The sequence below is a fragment of the Nipponia nippon genome, unplaced genomic scaffold (assembly GCF_047370975.1).
Source record: "Nipponia nippon isolate SJK-2023a ecotype South Korea unplaced genomic scaffold, ASM4737097v1 scaffold_64, whole genome shotgun sequence".
Lineage (NCBI taxonomy): Eukaryota > Metazoa > Chordata > Aves > Pelecaniformes > Threskiornithidae > Nipponia > Nipponia nippon.
The window spans coordinates 9,119-22,791 of NW_028262385.1; the positions used below are offsets into that span (position 1 = coordinate 9,119).

Here is a 13,673-nt window from a genome sequence, read left to right on the forward strand (position 1 = left end):
TCCTCTGTGTACCCTTCTTGTCTGGCAGGGCTCTGCCTGCTGTCTGGGTGCCACGGGAGGTCTTTGCCTTCTCCAGACAGGGAGAAGATTCGTGCCGTGGGAGGCGAGGATGGGTGCTCGGGCAGAGTGGAGGTCTGGCACCGTGGGTCCTGGGGGACGGTGTGCGACGACTCCTGGGACATCCAAGATGCTGAGGTGGTGTGCAGGCAGCTGGGCTGTGGCCCTGTGGTGTCTGCCCTGAATGAGGCCGCATTTGGGATGGGGCAAGGCCCCATCTGGCTGGAGCAGGTGGAGTGCCGGGGGACGGAGCTGTCCCTGCAGCACTGCTGGGCCTTGCCCGGGGATGGCGGTGCTTGCCGGCATAAGGAAGACGCTGCTGTGCGCTGCTCAGGTGAGCGGCAGGACTGGGACCTCTTGTTCAGGTGTTGGCAGGGAGCTAGAGAAGGCCGTTCACCCACTTGGTCGTGGCATGGCCCCTGACCTCCCAAGAGCGAGACCATTCCTGCAGAGTGCAGGAGCCTGGTGCCAGGTGGGGAGCAGCCTCAGTGGAGCTGCGAGTCCTCAGGCCACCGCCTGTGGGGCCCTGCAGCCCCAGGGCTGTCCCCTGGGCTGCCTGTGCCATCCTGCCTGCCACCCAAAGCAGAGGCTGGGGGGCCTGTCCCGGCCCTCCTTTGTAGCACTACTGGAGGGGCAATTTGGGTGGGATGTGTCAGGGACATCTCCAGACACACACAGGGCGTGTTGGGAAGGAGGCTCCCCAGTACCCACACACCCGTCCTCTCAGCCCCGCTCTCCTTTTCCTCCTCTGCAGCTCCAGCCAGGACAGCAGCATCCCCACCCCGAGCAGGTAACTTGTCCTCCTGCCCGAGGCTGGGTATCCCCAGCAGCAGGCTGTGACCCACAGCTGGATGGAAGGGGCTCCTTGCTGGGGTGTGAAGCTCCCAGGAGGAGACACTGGGGTGGTGGTGGGAGAGTTGGGGAGGGCTGTAATTTCCTCAGCAGGGTGGAAGCTTTCCCCATTACTCACCTCTGGGGTCCTCCACCCTCTGCTGCCTTGAGTGATGGGGGTCAGGACTGGTGCTGCCCTCAACTCTCCCAGGCCTGGTGTTGCCCCTTCTATGTTTTTGCCCATGCAGATCCTACCCGGGGTCGTTTGACCAGCAGCGGGAGAGTCTCAGTGCCCGTCATCATCTGCATCATCCTGGGGGCCCTTCTCTGCCTGCTCCTGGCCCTCCCCTGGCTGGACAAGTGCTAAGCGCCAGGGCTGGGCGCAGAGGTGGGTCCTTCCATAGCAGTCCCAGGGACCATGCCTCCTGGAAGGGCTGTGGGGTGCTGGCGGGGGGTGTCATTGAGGGGTACAGGCAGAGCTGGGGGGATGAGACTGTGTGCTGCCGCCTGTCCTATGCACCACCCCGTTGACTGCCTGGCCATGGGTCACCAGCAGCAAGGGACGGAGAGAGCCCAGAGGCGGGGGGAGCTAGTGATGGGCGAGGAGAGAAAATGGCAGAGTGGAGATGGCCAAGGCTGGCAGTGCTCTGGGTAGGGCTGGAGGGGGCTCTGGGGCAAGGGAGATGACCGGAGGAGCATGGGGCAGTAGAGTCCATCTCCATGCTGTCAGACCCCCAAGCTGTCCTTCTCTCTGCCCAGCCCTGCCCATCCTCACCCATCCCCCAGCAGGGAAGCGCCCCTGCTATAGACCCATGGGGCAGATAAGGGGCAGCTCCAGGTGGCGAAGAAACATGGGAGCTGCTCCAAGGTCAGACAAGGGTTGCGAATGACCCAGGGGCCAGAGGGGCATGAGTGCTGTCTCTGAAAGGATGATGCGAGGGTGACGCTGCCCCAGATAATCTCCACAGCAATGTTGCCCTCTCTGGGGATGTGGCAGCCGTGCCTGGACAGCGCAGTGGGGCTGTGCTGTCGGACCAGTCCTGGGATGGCCAAAGGAACAGGTTTGGGGGAGCACAGTGGGATCCCGTTGCCTCTCTCTCTCTGCCTGTCCCTGTGCCAGCCCTGCCTCTGTCCCCAGGCTCCAGGAGGGCTCAGGAGCTCTTCCCCGAGGCTGTGCATGAGGAGATTGGTGGTTACAGCCCAGTGTGGGAGAAGCAGGCAAGGTTTGGTCGCTCAGGTGGGTGTGGGTCCTCCCTGCAGGCCCATCTGCGGGACCCTTTCCCTGGCCCCAACACAGGGCTGATCCCCTGAAGCCTCCCCAGCCCATGGTCCCTGCAGTGCTGGGGCCGTGTGGTCTGTGGGGAGAGCATCCAGGTCCTGGGCCCGGGAGAGGAGCTTCCTCCCAACCAGCTTTGCCCATCCCAGCTGGACAGCCCCTCTCTTCCTGCCCCTGCACCCCATGTGACACCCGAGGAGTGAGGGAAGGGGCTGCGCTAGGGCAGCTCTGGGAGCACCTTTGAGATGGTGTTTGTCCTGGGGGAGCAGGGTAAATTCCCAGCCCTCCTCCCCATGCAGCCCCAGCTCTGTGGGTCCCCCTTCCCCAGCAGCATTGACTATGAGACAAGTCCATGGGGCTCGCTCCATAACACCCACTGTGCATCTCACCAGGGTCCTATTCAGAGGAGTCCCTGACCCAGCTGCAGCCCTACCCTGGGGACAGCGAGGAGGAGGATGGTCTGGGATCAGCACCAGGTAACAGAGGCGGGAAGACATTGATCTCCCTGCAGCCATGTGATGGACAGAGGTGTCACCATCAGAGGTGGGAAGGACATGGGGGCCTCCTGCGGTGCTGCCAACACCAGTGTCTCAGCCCTCTGTCCCTGTGCATCCTCTGCTCTGGAGGGTGTATCTCCTCGCTGTCACCAGCTGCCCTCTCCTTTCAGATGTTCTTGTCCTGCCTGGAGGTGACCCAGTGGATGGCTATGATGATGCCAGGGAGGTTTCTGACCCTGAGGATGATGCTTCCCCCAGGCAGGGAGTTTGGGAAATGCCCAGGGCACCAGCGGAGGGAGCGGGGCCCAGGGGATGCACCTGGAGGTGAGAGGGAAAGATAGTGCTGCCGGTTCCTGGGGTACCATCCCTGGTGCCACGCAAGTCACTACCGTACTGACACCCAAAGCTCCTGGGAAAGGGGAACCTGACCCAGGAGTTGTCCTTGGAGGGACTGGGGGTGGGAGGAAGGAGCTGAATGTGGTAAGGAGTGGGGAGGAAGGTGATGTCCAGACCCCATGGGGTGTACTGCAATGTCCTGCCTTGCTGCTTCCAGGGGGCAGGCTGCTCTCCCGGAGAAGTGCTGGGGTCCCTGGAGCTGAAGGAGACACCTCGTCCGTGTCCCCTGGGGAGCATGGGCTATGATGATGCTGAAGAGGTGTCTCTGGCACATCCCCATGAGGACACAAAGGCTGTGACAGCAGAGCTTGGTTCGCAACAGTCCCTGAGTCCCAGGCCAGGAGAGCCCATCCCTGCTGTGCAGCTGGGTGCAGGCAGGAGGGAGGAGAGGTCTGTGCAGCTGGGAGAGCTGTGAGCACCAGAGAACCGTCTCCCTTTACCACGGGCAGCAGAAATGGCCGGGAGTTTCCTCTATTTTTATTCCCATTTTTACACTGTGCATCCATATTGGCTCTTATTAAAAGTCTCTGAGGGCTTTGACCCGGAGCTGCTGCTTGCCTGCCCAGGTGTCAGGTCATCTCCCTGAGGCTGATCAGGGGAGCAGAGAACAAAGACACAGTGGTAGGGAAGGGGCGCGTCTCAGGGACAGCAAGCTCGGGGTCAGGCTGTGGGGCTGCGAGAGCCCCTGGTGCCTGGGGACTAATCCTGCTGACAGAACCTTTTCCATCCTGCTGGCCACAGGCAGTTTCTACTCAAAATGGCTCTCTGATAGTTGCCGTGATGCACTCCAGCAGGAGCACCCATTTCTTCACCCTGGGGGTTCCAGCTGCTCTTTCCCCCAGACCCTGCCTGGGCCATGCTGGTCCCACAGTGCAGAGGCCATGACAGAGCTGCCATGTCAGGGTAAGCCCTGGGCTGTGGCCCCACAGAAGTGAGCCCTAAGGTGGCCGCAGTGCCCTGAACACCCCAGCCAGCCCCTGCGGGGATCATGGCCCCTGGATTACCTCCCACAATGGTTAGGAGGCAGCTCTGCTCACACTGCCCCAGTACAGGGTGCAGAGCCACTTTCTGGGACACACGGGGCTGGAATTCCCTCTCCTCATGCTCTGCCAGGACCCGTCTCCATGGGCTGTTCCTGGAGCCTTGGGCCCTCACAGACCCCCGAGCACTCTTGTCACAGCCACAGAGCTGCCTTCTTCCTGAGCAGGGGCTGTAAGGCCCCACAGCAGCCCTGGGACCCCCTCCTCCTGCTCCCCTCCAGCCCCCACCCCTGCCCTCCTGCTGCCTCGCCAGGGGTGTCAGTTTGGGTTTGTGTCGGGGCAGTACTTGTGTGCAGGTACAGGGGGGATGGGGGCACCTTTCCCTCAGCTCTGTTGGAGGGCTGGGGATGGAGAAGGGATCCCCATGAGACGTGTGCTGCAGCCAAAAGCTGTAGCCTAGCCCCTGGTCTGGAGAAGGGCCCATCCAGGAGGATGCTCATGTGGGCACGTTTCCATGGCAGAGGAGATTTTGTGTCCCTCCCCTAAAACAGGTGCTGCTGGGAGCGGAGCCTCAGTCCCTCTCCCTTGGCTGGGGCTTTCGCCAGCCCCAGTGCCCATGGGCAGAAAAACCCACAGGAGCCAGGTGGGGAGAAGAGTTTGGCACTTGTCAGGACCTGGAGCCCAAACTGCCCTCCCTGCTCCCACTGGTGGGTGTCCACACCCCTCCAGCTCTTCCCTGAAAGGCTCCTCTGCTGCAGGCTGGAAGGTGTGTTGGCTCCCTGTGGGGAGTTGCTGCAGCTCAGTACTGCTGCCAACAGCAGGATCTCGCCCTAGAGGAGAAGAGGACAGGAGGCAGCTGTCGCCAACATCCTCTCCCACTTCCACATTGACCCATTCCCTGCTGGGAGCTCCTCCACCCCTGGGGGACTCTGGGGGATCTGGAGGAAGCCCAGGCTCACACATCCTTCTGCTCCATACCCTGGAGCCTTCCTGCTGGCAGCCCCCACGGGAGAGCAGTGTTCCCAGGGTGAGACTCCCACGGTGATGGGTGATATAACATGGGCATTGCAAACACAGCCTCCATCCCCTGGAAGACTCCCACTGGGATAAGCTCCAGCCCTGCATCTCAGAGGAATAAGGTATAAAAGTGAAGTAAAGAAGAAGAGGGGAGTGTTATTTTTTGAACACAGGATGGTGGGTCCTGTGGGCAGTATGGACACTAACCTGCAGACTCAAGGTTCCCCAAGTGGGCACCAGTGAGAGAGCCCAGTGCCTGTCCCATGCCACCTCCCCACCTGCTCTGCCCTCCCGCATGTATTATGTTTCTCCCTTACTCTGGCATCTGGCAGAGGTTTGCCTCCTCTTCCTCAGGGAGGTACGCTACAGGCCTGGTGTGCTTGAGGGAGCAGCAGGCCTGAGCAGGAAGAGCCCATTTCATGGCATTTTTGGGACCTGAACAGTCTGGCCCTGTGGGCTGGGTGTGGTCTCTGCAGCAAAGCAGGATTGTCACTGTGCCCCAGGTCTGTGCTTGCTCCTGCAGCTCCCGAGGACCTACCTGAGGGGGGTCACAGTGAGACCCCCAACTCTCAGCACTGCTGCCCCACGCTGGGCAGAGCATGGCTGTGGAAAGCCCCTGGGAGAGCAGCCTTATTTCTCTTAGTTTGGGCTCACTGTTCCCGGGGGCTGGGCACCCTGCAGTGAAAGGCCGTGTCACACTCTTGGTTGCGGGTGTTTTAGCTGGGGGACCAGCCAAGGCATCATCTGGCCCTTCCCGCCTGTGCATGGCTGTGCACAGGCCTGTGCCTCCCTGATCCCACCAGCGCAGCATCGACAGACACCAAACACCCCAGGAACAAGAGGCTGGCACCGGCCCCACCAGCCCCACCTCTGCAGGGCTGTGCCTGACCTCAGCAGTTGCAGGTGCCCTGAGCTGAGGCTCTGCTTAAGCCAGTGGTGATGGTGGAAGGAGAAGAACCTGGAGACAGGGTCAGGATAAGAAGTGTCATTCCTCCAGCTGGGAGTCCCACAGCCCTGCCCAGGCTCATCCAACTCAGACAGCCCTACCTGCAGGCACAGAGGAGTGCTTCCCATGTGGTATGGGATTTCCACCTGGAGAGAGGACAATCACATACCCTCATCCCTGGAAAGCCACCAAGGCAGTGTGGCCCTGGTCCCAAAGGGCGCCTGGGCTGAACCAGCATCCCCACACCACATCTCTCAGTGCAGCCAGAAATGATTCCTAGTGTGCTGCTGACACCTCTCCCCTCCCTGAGGTCTCCCTACACTCTGCTGCCGAGCATTGTCCCTGGGTGGTGGGGTGGGTCTGTGGTGCAGGGCAGTGACCTGAGCCCACGTCCAGCACAGCTGCCTGCTTCTCCTCCAAGAGGGGCTCAGCAGAGGCAGCACACACAGCCCTCCTCACCTCACAGGCAAGCCCTGGGTGGGCAGGGCAGGCCCGCAGGGCAGGCCCACAGGGCCTGGAGAGGGCCAGTGCCTGAGCTCCAGCCCGCGCCTGCCTGAGGCTGGGGAGTCAGAGCAAAAGTAGCCCTGGAGATGCTGGGGATTGAACCCAGGACCTCCCACCTGCAAAGCAGGTGCTCTGCCACTGAGCTACATCCCCTTAATGGTAGGAGAGGCACTCTCCTCCTGTGATGTGCCTATGACAAGTTCTGTATTCCCCTGGGTGCCCACGAACCCTCTGCACTAAATGGCACTTGAATCATTCTGACACAGGGGGAGTTGAGGCCTGACCCTGGCACAGGGCTGCACTGCAGAGCGCTGCCCCTTCAAAGTCTCTGCAGGGCAATGGGGCAGAAGGAGGCTCTGGCTGCAGGTGCTGCTCCCACACTCTGGCCCACTCTGGGATGGGTCAACGGAGAGGAGAAAATCCCTTCCCCGAGCCTCCTCTGCCACCCAGGGCAACAGCCGACTGTGCCACATCTGTCCCCAACTCTGCAGCAGCAGCAGTGCAACAGGGTGAGGGAAATGCCCTCCCTGGACTGATGTGCCCCCAGGCTCCGATGGCATCCCAGGGCATGCCATGGAGGGCACATGGAGGCAGAAATCTTATACCCCCTCCTCCAGGCACCGGCCCTCCCCCTGCACCCCTCTGTTCCCCAGCAGCCCTGCAGGCGAGGTGAACAGCAGGCTTCCATCTCCATGGGGCTGGGGCTGGGGGTTGGGCTCAGGGACGTTCCCATTCCTTCAGCACTGAGGACTGTCCTGACAGCAAAGCCGTGCCCGGGGACAGCCCTGGCTGGGGTCCCTGTGGCAGGGTGGGTGAGTGTGTTCAGTTGTTAAGCGAAAGGTTGATGGTTTGATCACACGCAGGGGTGGTGTCCTCAGGGTGGTACAGCTGGGGCAATTGTGTTGCCCAGTGCCATAGATTTTTCCCTGCTGAGCCCCTGCCTAGCAGAGAGGGTTTAGGGGAATCAAAACCAGAGCACAGTCACTGTGACCTTCTGGAGTGCTTGAGTGGAGTTAAGGGGATGGGCTGCTCATCTATTCTGCTTTGCACACACGGCCCCAAAGCCCATCCTCAGCAATGACTCTCCCGTTCTTGCTCAAGAAAGACCTGGAAGGACTGCTCTTTTGGAGCCGTGATAATCCCGCAGGCACTACCCCTGCAGCCAAGCAGTTTCAAGCTCGCACTCAAAGCTGACAAGACAGTAACTGTGCTTGGACAGACAGTCTCTGCCAGGTGGCACGGGCACTGCTGATTGCCCACTCCAGAGTGGCAGAGGCTGGATCCCCTTCTCAGGACAGACTTCTTGCCAGGATGCCACAGCCATGGGGGTGCCTCACCTCGTTCTTACTGGCACTTCACTCAGCATCTGTTTTGGTGGATATTTCTTTCTTTATTGTGTCTACTCTTTCCACATACAGGAATGACAGAAAAACAAACATTTCGTAAAAGCTTGTCAGAAAGCCCTTGTTATAGACAGGAAGCCCGTCAAATCTGGAGGGAGCCAGGAACATTGCCATAAGCACCAAGAAGATCCAAGAAGCTCAAGGCCTCTTCTGAAGTGCATCAAATTCTTGCAACCATGATTTGAGCCTGGAAGTGGGAAGGGATTTACGTCTGTGGGTGGAGAAGGAATAAGTGTGTTGTGGGAGTATGTCAGGGCTGAAGGCCCTTGCACAAATCAGGGATGATGGAGACATTTCCATCTTGTGAGCATGCCTCAGCCTAGGTAATGGGGAAAGCCCGCTGCTGGGGGTGGATGTTCTCAGTCATGCCCCATGAGCATGCCCTCGCTCTCTTTTGCAAGAAAGAAGAAAACAGAAGGACTCCATTTGCAATATCTAAGTCAGCCAGTGGGAAACAAGTAAGTAATTACATTGGGAGAGGGGGGCTGGAGGGGGGTCAGATTAGGAGAAGGAAAGAAGTGGGAAGTAATGATTTCTGTGTTAAAAGTTTGGGAAGCTGAGACCCAGCTTGTCTGTACCTTTCTTCTGAAGAAGGATCTACTTTTTTTTTTTTTTTTTTTCCAGCGGAGTTGGCCCTATCAGACTAGCTGTCCTGGTTTCAGCTGGGATAGAGTTAATTTTCATCATGGTAGCCAGTATGGGCCTGTGTTTTGGGTTTAGGATGAGAACAATGTGGATGATGCACTGATGCTTTGGCTCTTGCTAAGTAGTGCTAAGCTGTTGCTAAAGAGGTGCTAAGTGGTGCTCACACTGGTCAAAGACTTTTCAGCTTCCCCTGCTCTGCCAGGGGCACAAGAAGCTGGGAGGGGGCACAGTCGGGGGGGGGGTGTGCTGACCCAGACTGGCCCAAGGGCTATTCCATACCATATGATGTCATGCTCAGTATATAAGCTGGGGGAGGAAGAAGGAACGGGGGGACATTGGGTATGATGGCGTTTGTCTTCGCAAGTAACCGTTACGCGTGATGGAGCCCTGCTTTCCTGGGGATGGCTGAACACCTGCCTGCCGATGGGAAGTAGTGAATGAATTCTTTGTTTTGCTTTGTTTGCGTGCACGGTTTTTGCTTTGCTTATTTAACTGTTCTGTTTTATTGTACTTCAATTATTAAACTGTTCTTATCTCAACCCACGAGTTTTCTCCGTTTTACCCTTCTGATTCTCTCCCCCGTCCCACTGGTGGGGAGTGAGCGAGCGGCTGCGTGGTGCTTAGTTGCTGGCTGGGGTTAAACCACGACACTAGCTTTCACAGTTCTCCTCTGCTAGAGAGCCCAGAGAACAGGAGGGATGGGATTCATCTACTCAGATTTAGACATGTCCAGTGGAAGGGCTTGATTCACCTTCCCCTTCTCACCGTCAATATGAAGATGTCCTGAGGAATCCCAGACACGCAGGACCCCCACCCCTCAGCTTGGCTGGGTAACGGAAGAGAAAACAACATGTTTAGAGTAAGTTTTCTGCCACTCCTGGGCAGGTGTGGCATTTCAACAGCTCCCACTTGCAGGATCACAATTGTGGTTACTTTAAAGCAAGAAGAAAGCCAGGGAAGTTTTTTACACTCTTCAGGACCAGACCTGTATTTCCTTAAGACACAAATTCTCTTTTCCCACTTCTCATTCCCCAAACAGTCCCAAGATTCTGCACTTCTAAAGATATACCTGGTACACAAAATATGCACTTCTGAGTTGTCCACACTTGACACAACCACAACCTGTTTATTCCTGGTGGGTCACAACTAGTAGGAGCTCTTGATGCAGGCCACAGTTTTTCTGAGGGCATTTCCAAGAGCCCCCTTGACTTGCCTGTTCTGCAGGCTGTAGATGAGTGGATTGGCCATGGGCGTGGTGTAGAAAAAGGACAGCACTGTACTGAGCTGCCTCAGTGAGGCTATTCTGGGTATCATATAGACAACGATGAGGGTACCATAGAAAACAGTGACCACGCTGAGGTGAGAGGAGCAGGTGGAGAAGGCCTTCTGCCTCCCCGTGGTGGCTGGGATCCTCAGGATCGCAGCTATGATGCAGATATAGGATACCAAGGTGAACATAAATGGGAAGACCACATCCAGAAAGCAGATGATGAAAGTAACCAGTCTAAGCACCATGATGTCACTGCAGGCAAGCTCCAGCAATGGGGCAAAATCTCAGAAGAAGTGATCAATTGCATTGGGACCACAGAAGTGTAAGTTGGAAAGTAGCCCAGTGACTATGGTAGACATTAGTAATCCAGCTAGCCAAGACCCAGCCGCCAGCTGGAGACAGAGCTTCTGCTTCATGAGGCTGGCAAAGAGCAGGGGGTGACATATGGCCAAGTACTGATCCTAGGACATGGTGGCCAGCAGATGACTCTCGGTACCTGCACAACAGGCAAAGAAAAAGAATTGTGTCACGCAGCCTTGAGCAGAAACAGTTCTGTCCCTGGTTAGGAAGCTGGCCAGCAGCCTGGGCAGGGTAGTGGAGGTAGAGCAGATTTCCACATTGGAGGAATTAAGCATCTGATCTGAGGTCCACGAAAGAAGGACAAGGAAACCTAAGAAAAGGGAAAGGAAGGTTGACAAAGGTAACGAGGAATTTCACCAAGCACGATATTGATTACCCTTGCCACACCTTCAACTGACCGGGTACCAACATGGATCCTCACAACCATACCAGAGCAAGAATATTTTTCCTGAAGGCCTATTCAGTCCTTTATGAGTTGAACGCCCTCCTTTTCACACTGCTGCTGGTGATTTCTCTGCTTGCTGTCATGGGGAATGCAGTCACCATTGCCATCCTTTGGCTCCACCACTAGTGCCACACCTGCAGGCATCCCTTCCACAGAACCTTGTCCTTCTTGGATATTTGGTTCACTCTGGTCATTCCCCCTAACATGTTTGTCAGTCTCATGCTGGAGATTAAGATATCTCTGTGGCTGCTTACAAGTCCCTTCTTCTCCGTCAGCACAGCTGAGTTTAACCTATGTGTTGAGATGTGTTTCGATTGCTGCAGGGCCATTTGCAGCCCCTCACACGACTCTGTCCTTACCAACTCCTGGCTGTGCTCCATGCTCATCTTTAGCTGCTGGGGAACGGCATCTCTCTCCATGCTCAGCCCCACCATCCTGTATGCCATTAGATCCTCTGTGCCCACTGTAGAGACTGCTTCTTCTGCGGCATCATCCCTTTGCTGAGAGCCGCCCGCATGGGCACCAGCTACTATGAAACATGAGCGTTGCGCTCTTCTCCGCTGTGTTGCTGAGCTCCTTCACACTGACTGCTGCGGTTTATGCCTACGTTATATGCAATGTCCTGAGGATAACCTCTGTGCAAAGCTGCACTAAGGCCTTCTTCACCTGGATATCCTTCACCTGCATACTCTATATTTCTTCAGTCTCTCTGGCATATGCTGGCTGCATGCTTGACGATGCGGGGCCTGAAGAGAGGCTGCTTTGTTGTAAGCTGTCTGAAAATTTGCAGGTTCCCCTAAGAGAGTACATTCAGAGAAGAACAATTTTAGAGAATTGAGGTGTCACCCAAGAGAGTAAGAAGACTGTCGTGGTTTAACCCCAGCCAGCAACTAAGCACCATGCAGCCGCTCGCTCACTCCCCACCAGTGGGATGGGGGAGAGAATCAGAAGGGAAAAAGGGAGAAAACTCGTGGGTTGAGATAAGAACAGTTTAATAATTGAAGTAAACTAAATTAGAACAGTTAAATAGGCAAAGCAAAAACCGTGCACGCAAACAAAGCCAAACAAGGAATTCATTCACTACTTCCCATGGGCAGGCAGGTGTTCAGCCATCTCCAGGAAAGCAGGGCTCCATCACGTGTAACGGTTACTTGCGAAGACAAACGCCATCACACCCAATGTCCCCCCCCTTCCTTCTTCCTCCCCCAGCTTATATACTGAGCATGACATCATATGGTATGGAATAGCCCTTGGGCCAGTTTGGGTCAGCCCCCCGGCTGTGCCCCCTCCCAGCTTCTTGTGCCCCTGGCAGAGCAGGGGAAGCTGAAAAATCCTTGACCAGTGTGAGCGCCACTTAGCACCTCTTTAGCAACAGCTTAGCACTACTTAGCAAGAGCCAAAGCATCAGTGCATCATCCACATTGTTCTCATCCTAAACCCAAAACACAGGCCCATACCAGCTACCAAGACGAAAATTAACTCTATCCCAGCTGAAACCAGGACAAAGACAGAACCCCTTTGAGTGTTTGAACTGACCCAGAAAATGGATGCTGGGACTGTCCCCTCGGATTCACTGATTCACTGCACTCATACTGCTGTAGGTGACTGAGCTTGAGCTTTTGCTCAAGTACAGCCAGTGGTTTAATCTCAGAAAATTTCCCAAAGGAACCCAGTGCAGAGCTTCCCCTGTGCCAGACTAGAGGCCAAGAACAAGCCGGACATTTGGGATCTAAGACTAGCCTGAGTCCCAAGCTAAAATGTCAGTGCAAACATGGAGCACTGCCCTGTACTGATCTTCCCATTTTACTCCTTGTGGAAGTGCTACCCATTCTGCCCTGGGACAGAGCCTAAGAGGACAACACAGCCTGTGGAGAAGATCTCTTTCACTGCTTCAAACCCACCATCTCCTCCCCTCCCTCTCCTCCCCTTGCACTTGGAATCATCCTACTTTTGGAGTCATCTTCTCTGTTCCTTTCCTTGTCTAAAAACAAATATAAAGATGAAGGGAAAAACATCAGTCTTCATTGCATATATTTTTCTTGTGCTTCCTTCTCTTAGATGTCTATTTTGATATTAAAAAAAACCAACCAAACAAACAAAAAACCTTAATAAATCAGTGATTTGAGACTTGAATAGTGAGTTTCATCTACTTGGCTGCAGGTGCCTGTGAGAACTGGTTTTCCCCAGGCTCCCTCTAGAGTCAATGGAAACAAGAGAAAACGCTAGAGGCTGGTTCCTCCCAACCTATAACTGGCATGCAAAAGAAAGGTTACAAATCTCTTCCAGACACTCTTCTCTTGCTCTGTGTTTAGGTCAGGACATTTGGTGGCAATAGCAATGAGCAACTCTTTGGAAACAACCGTGCTTCAGTGCAGACGGAGGTCAGATGAGATTGTGTGACAGACTGTGTGGAGTCATCATCCATTTCAGTCATTATTTAGAGTATGAAAGAAGATGAGTTATACTTGGTCCCTATTCCACCCCCTCTACCTGTCCTGAAGAAACAGAGAGCAAGGAGGTGTGGAAGGAAGCAGGGGATTACAAAAGAGATGCTGGATATTACTTATTTTGAAAAGAAGAGACTCTCAGGGATTCCTAGTGCAAAAAGGCAAGTACCTCTGAAAAGTAGAAAGAATAGCTTTCAACATACACATTTGATTTGGTTTGATTTCATTTCATTTGATGGTTTAGCATTTGTGCAATAGAAGAGATGAGTTTGGCACATAGGTGTGACAGATGTTTGCAATAGGTCTGAGCGAATGTGGAATTTGCCAGGAATGGGGTGAAATAGCTTGCAGCCTCTTTAAAATCTTCTGTTCTGGAGAAAGAATCCTTTGCAAGTGTTAGACAAAGGTAGAAAGACGACAACAAATTCTCTGAGGACTCAAACTGAAATGTAAACCAGAAAAATCAGGGGGTGAGAAAGGCTTGAAGGACTCTCTCTCTCTCTGTGCTCTCTAGGAGGGAGACTGCAAGAAAGGAAAGAAGCAGAGAAGGCAGGATTCCTGTCATCCAGAGTGTGAAATAATCACACTCGGTTTTGGTC

At 55.3% G+C, this 13,673-nt stretch overlaps 2 long non-coding RNA genes, 1 other non-coding gene and 1 pseudogene across 3 annotated transcripts; 2 read left to right on the forward strand and 2 right to left on the reverse strand.

The window, feature by feature from the left end:
• Nucleotides 1-251: 251 nt before the first annotated feature.
• Nucleotides 252-1,225, forward strand: LOC148051173 (uncharacterized). The gene is made up of 3 exons (XR_015700241.1): nt 252-391; nt 812-847; nt 1,137-1,225. It is a non-coding gene; the product is annotated as an uncharacterized LOC148051173 (long non-coding RNA).
• An 855-nt stretch (nt 1,226-2,080) lies between these two features.
• Nucleotides 2,081-2,963, forward strand: LOC148051174 (uncharacterized). The gene is made up of 3 exons (XR_015700242.1): nt 2,081-2,125; nt 2,557-2,640; nt 2,832-2,963. It is a non-coding gene; the product is annotated as an uncharacterized LOC148051174 (long non-coding RNA).
• Nucleotides 2,964-6,585: 3,622 nt separating this feature from the next.
• On the reverse strand, nt 6,586-6,657 carry TRNAA-UGC (transfer RNA alanine (anticodon UGC)). Its single transcript has one exon. It is a non-coding gene; the product is annotated as a tRNA-Ala (tRNA).
• A 3,041-nt stretch (nt 6,658-9,698) lies between these two features.
• LOC148051176 (olfactory receptor 6B1-like) lies at nt 9,699-11,061 on the reverse strand (annotated as a pseudogene).
• Nucleotides 11,062-13,673: the final 2,612 nt, after the last annotated feature.